Consider the following 6,000-nt stretch of genomic DNA (forward strand, 5'->3'; position numbering starts at 1 on the left):
ACAACACACAAATTAAATAAACCAAAGAAAAACTGAAAAAATGGAGAAACATACTGTGGTCATGGATTAGAAGACACAGTAAAGATATCAGTTTTGCCCCCAATTGATCTAAATATTTAATAAAATTCCAGTATGATTTTGTAGACATAGTCAAATTTATTCAAGAATTTATATGGAAAAGCATGGGTTCTGGAATAGCTAAACAATTTGACAAAGAAGAATAGGTGGGAAGAATCACTCTTCCCATACTAAGGCTTTTTCTATAGGTACAGTAATCAAGACAGTGTAGTGTTTGCTGAGGGGTAGACATATAAATCAATGGAACAGAATAGAGAACCCAGAAAGAGACTCATAGGCAGAAAAAAAAAAAAAAAAGAAAAGAAAAAAGAGACTCTCCCCACAGCTAACATTTCAATGGTGAAAGACTGAAATATTTTCCTCTAAGATCAGGAACAAAGCAAGGATGTCACTCCTGCCACCTCTTTTCTACATAGCATTGGAAGTTCTACTGAGAGCAATTAGACAAGAAAAAGAAATAAAATCCGAATTGTAAGACAGTCTAAAGTTATCTCTGTTTGCAGAAAATGTGATCTTATATTAGAAAACCCTAAATATTCCACACACCAAAAAATTGTTAGAACTAATAAATGAATTCAGCAAAGTTGCAGTTACAAAATCAACACACAAAAATCAGTTGCATTTCTATATACTAAGAAAGAAAAAGCCAAAACTGAAATTAGGAAAACAATTCCGTTTTCAATAGCATGAAAAATAATAAAATATTTAGGAATTAATTTAAATAAAGAGATCAAAAAATTATACACTGAAAACTACAAATCATTGTTGAAAGAAATTAAAGAAGACATGTAAATGGAAAGACATCAAGACATCCCATGTTCATGGATTGGAAGACTTAATATTGTTAAGACTCCAGTACTCCCAAAAGTAATCTATGGATTCAATGCAATGCCTAGAAAAATCCCAATAGCTTCTTTGCAGAAATAGAAAAATCTGTCCTAAAATTTATATGAAATCCCAAAGAACATGAATAGCTAACCAATCTTGAAAAAGAACAAAGCTGGAGGACTCACACTTCCTGATTTCAAAACTTACCACAAAGCTACAGTAATCAAAACAGTGTGGTGCTGGCATAAAAACAGACATAAATACTAATGGAATAGAATAGAGAGTCCAGAAATAAACCCTCAATATATGGTTAAATGATTTTCAACATGGATTCCAAGACCACTTAATGAGGAAAGAACAGTCTTTTCAACAAATGGTGCTGGGAAAACTGGATATCCTCTTACAAAAGAAATAATTACATTTCACCATATACAGAAATTAAAATGGTTCAAATATCTAAACAAAAGAGCTAAAACTATGAAACTCTGAAAAGAAAACATAGGGTAAAATCATCAGAAGTTTGGTATGGCAATGATTTCTTGGATATGACAGCAAAAGCACAGGCAACAAAAGAAAAATTAGATAAATTGGACCATTAAAATCTTCTGAGCGAAGGACACAATCAGCACAGTGAAAAGGTAACCCACAAAATGGGAAAAAATATTTTCAAATTATATTTCTGATAAAGAGTTAATATCCAGAATGTATAAAGAACTCCCAAAACTCAACAACAAAAAACAAAAATTAAAAAATAACCAATGAACTTGAATAGACATCTGTCCAAAGAAGATATACAGATGGCTAATAAGCACATGAAAAGATGCTCAATATCACTATTCAGGGAAATGTGAATCAAAACCACAATGAGATGCTACCTCACACCTATTAGGATGGAGATTATATATATATATATATATATATATATATATATATATATATGAAAAAAGCAGAAAATAAATGTTGGCATGGATGTGGAGAAATTGGAACCCTTGTGCACTGCTGGTGGGAAGGTAAAATGTTTTAGCTACTGTGGAAAGTAGTATGGCAGTTGTTCAAAAAATTATAAACATAGAATTACTATAGCATCCAAGAATTCTACTTCTAGATATATGTCCCAAATAATTGAAAGTAGGGAACTTAAACAGATAGTTTTACACAAATAATCACAGTGATTTTTTTAACATCTTTATTGGAGTATAATTGCTTTACAATGTTATGTTAGTTTCTGCTGTATAACAAAGTGAATCAGTTATATGTATACATATATCCCCATATCCCCTCCCTCTTGCGCCTCCCTCCAACCCTCCCTATTCCACCCCTCTAGGTGGTCACAAAGCACCGAGCTGATCTCCCTCACAGTTATTTTTGAAATGACAACATTTTATAAATGCAAAATAGATTCGTAGTTTCAGGATTTGGGCGGTGGGGTACGAGGTACAGAAAGAAGTGGGTGTGGTTATGAAAGGGCAACAAGAGGGATTCTTCTGGTCATGAAATTGTCTGTATTTTGGCTGTGGTGGTGAATGCATGAACCTCTACAGATGATTTAATTGTATAGAACTAAACACACACACATGCACACACAGAGAAATAAGTACAAGTAAAACCGAGGATATCTGAATAAGATCAGTGAAGGATATCTGGATAAGATCAATGTCAATACACTGGTTGTGTTATTGTATTATAGTTTTACAAGATGTTGGGAAAAACGGATAAAGGGTAGACTCATCCTTCTGTATTATTCTTACAATTACATGTGACTCTACAAGTGTCTCAACAAAAATTTCATTTAAAAAATAATTCATGTATTCTTAACTCACCAGCATTTACTGAGCTCTTCCCACATCAGTGCTGTCCCACAGAACTGTCTGTGATGATGGAAATGTTCTTTATCTATGTTGTCCAGTACAGTAGCCACTAGCCATATATTGCTACTAAGCACTTGAAATGAGGCTAGTGTGACTAAGAAACTGAATTTTTAATTTTAAATCATTTAAGTCTAAATTGCCACATGTAACCAACAGGTCCCATGGTGGGCACCACAGTCCTATATGTCAAGCACTAAGCGAGTCACTGAAGACCCTAAAATGGATCCTTATCTTCCAGAAGCTCAAAGTCTATTTGAAGGAGGCTAATAAAAATATCAATATTAGAAACTATATGCCAGAGTTGGGTTGCTCATAAGCATTTCGATAGCAAAGATGTAGGATGCCTCATCTAGCTATGGCTAGAGAGGTCATGAGGAAATGCTGGCAAAATGAAATAACCCTTAAAATGAGTCCTGAGGGCAATTAAAGTGGGCCAGGTGAGTTAAGGCAGGATCTGGGGAGGAGAAATAGAGAGGGAGCAAGATTCATAAGGCACACAGGCATAAGAAGGCACTCAGGAAAGGCAAGTGTTTGATAAGCTTGGGCAAGGTCAATGTGTCTGGAGAGACAGGGAAGGGCTGGATGGTGAAGGGCCTCAAATACCATGCCTTGGCACTTGAATTTCATCGTGAAGATCATTCAGACACACTGAGGTACTTTAAGGATGACCTAATTAGGTCTACATCTTTAACACACCATTCTCCCAGCAATGTATTGGAACAGGGCGAGACTCCAGGTAAGTTGGTGCAGCCTCTGAGAAGAAAAATCAAAGGCTCAAATATGACAGTGGAAGTAGGGGAGGGAAGAAGGAAATAGATTCAAAAGACATTTAAAAAGTAGAATCAGGGACTTCCCTGGTGGTCCAGTGGTTTAGACTTCTCTTCCAATGCAGGGATGCAGGGGATGCTGGTTCGATTCCTGGTCAGGGAACTAAGATTCCACATACTGTGTGGTGTGGCAAAAAATAAAAGCCCGTAGAATCAGGAGGATGTTGTGTTCCAAATGGATGTAAGTGATAAAGGTAACCAATAATTGAGATGGTTACCAGGCAATTGACCGGAATAACTTCATGTGTGATAGTGCTATTGGCAGAGATAGTTAATGAAAGAGAAAGAATGGGTTGGAGTAGAAAATGTATGGCTCAACTTTGTTAATGTGTTGAGATCGAAGGGCCTGAGAAAACCCCCAGGACTCAGAGATGTCAAGTAGTCCCTTAGAAGAATAAATCTGAGGCTCAACAAGGAAGTGTGAAAGGCATACCAGTTTGGCTGTCAGCTGAAAACATAGATATATAGTTGAGAACACTACATGGAGCGAAAATGGTCAAAGCATGGAACTCAGGCAAACACCAATATAAAAGAAGTGAATGGAGGAAAAAGTGGCTACAAAGGAAAAGGAGTGGCTAGAGAATTGATGTGAGGAAAACCAGAGTGTGCAAGAGAAAGCAAATGGAGTGATGGCTTCCACAAGGATGAAGGAGCCTACCTTGAGAGATACTCATAGAAGCCTTTTTTTGTTCCTGGTCTGAAGAAAATTGAAATCAAAACATTTTTGTATTGACTCATGAAATAGTCATCAATAGAGCAGAAGAGTATAGAAATAAATCCGAATCTATATGGGAATTTCATTTATAATAATGGTGGCCCTTTAAGTCAGTGGAGAAAAGATGGATTTCTATTGATGAAAGAGTATAGCTGAAGTTCTGTAGAATTGAGCTCTAAGTGCCAGTGGCCTCAAGCTACAGTAAATTACTTTATCCAATTTAGTGAGCTCTATCCTCTTTCTGAAAGGGAAATCCATGTACTTTTAAGGTCATGGATTTCAGTGAAATTTGTATGAAATCTTCTTGAATGGTTTATGTTGAATTTCACTCCAGAACAAGCTTGAGAATTCAGAATGAGATGCCAGATTTTGGAAAATTAAAATATTGGCTGCTTATATATGATAGGTACTCAGAACTTACAAGGCATGCCAGCTAAGCAATTAAGGCCTAAGTCACTCATACACAAGTGTGTATAATTGCTTCCATCCTGCTGAAAGCCCAGCATGCTGATGAATATCAATGCCGGCTTTTTTCTGGAAGAAGAAAAACATTATCATCAACACCACTATGTAAAGGCTATCCCTCAATGCATTTCCAAGCCATTATTTAATATTGAGGTTGAAGGATGGAAAATAAAGTACAACCCCATTTAACAGCAGCATCTACAGTGACTTAGTCATGGTCCCTGGGCCATGCCCCCTGGGCCATGCCCAGGTGATGAAAGATTGTGACCCACTTGTCACTTAGTAAAGCTGTCAGCATGGAAAGTAGTATGGATTCTTTTGGAAGGATTTTTGGTCACTTCTCCTTGCTTTGCACAGATCTACTGGTTTAGACAGGATCAGGATCAGAGAGTTGATCAGAAATCTGAAGAACGCACCACATGCTCACACCAATAAAAACAACAACAACAAAAAAACAAACCACCCCCCAAAAAATCAGTTTCTTTGCCCATTAAACCCACCCCATCCTCATTTTAACTTGCTTTTTCATTTAAAACACATCCTTACTGATGCCACGTAAAGCCTCAGTTGCCACTTGGAAGGGAATTTAATAGGCTTCCCTTTTTCTGGAAAACCCAACTCGTCTTATAAGATCTAGGAGGGATTTATTTAATGAAAACATATGAGAGGGAGTTGCATTTTCTTTTCAGTATCTGGTATTTTGAGTTAAAGCAAAGCTATTGCCAGGATCAAAGTCAGCACCGTGTGACCATCTATGCCAGATAGAATATAGTAGGAAATCTATTATTATCATGACAGGGTCAAATTTTATTTTTATAAGAAGGGTCACTAATATAGCATTAAAGAAGTTTCTAAGGATGACAGGGGATTTACTTTACTTTAAGAACAATGACTTTTACAGTAGTAAATTTTAAATGCATAAGAGGGGGAGAGGGAAAGAAGGAGATTGAGAGGAGAGATGGAGAGGGAGAGAGAGAGGCTTGGAGCAGGGCTAGGCAAGTTTGAGCCTGAGTAATACTTAGCAGCTGCATGACCTTGGGCATGTAACTTATGCTTTCTAAGCTGGTTTTCTTATCTGCAAAATACAGATGGCAGTTCTGCTTGTTTCGTGGAGTTGTTGTGAGTATCAAAGGAAGGAACTTTGAAGCCATAGGAATGTCCTACAAGGAAAAGACATAGGCTTTGCTCAAGGGTTTGAATGAATATCTAAAAGAGTAAT

The sequence above is a fragment of the Monodon monoceros genome, unplaced genomic scaffold, assembly GCF_005190385.1.
Source record: "Monodon monoceros isolate NGI ecotype Baffin Bay Population unplaced genomic scaffold, NGI_Narwhal_1 Super_Scaffold_13, whole genome shotgun sequence".
Lineage (NCBI taxonomy): Eukaryota > Metazoa > Chordata > Mammalia > Artiodactyla > Monodontidae > Monodon > Monodon monoceros.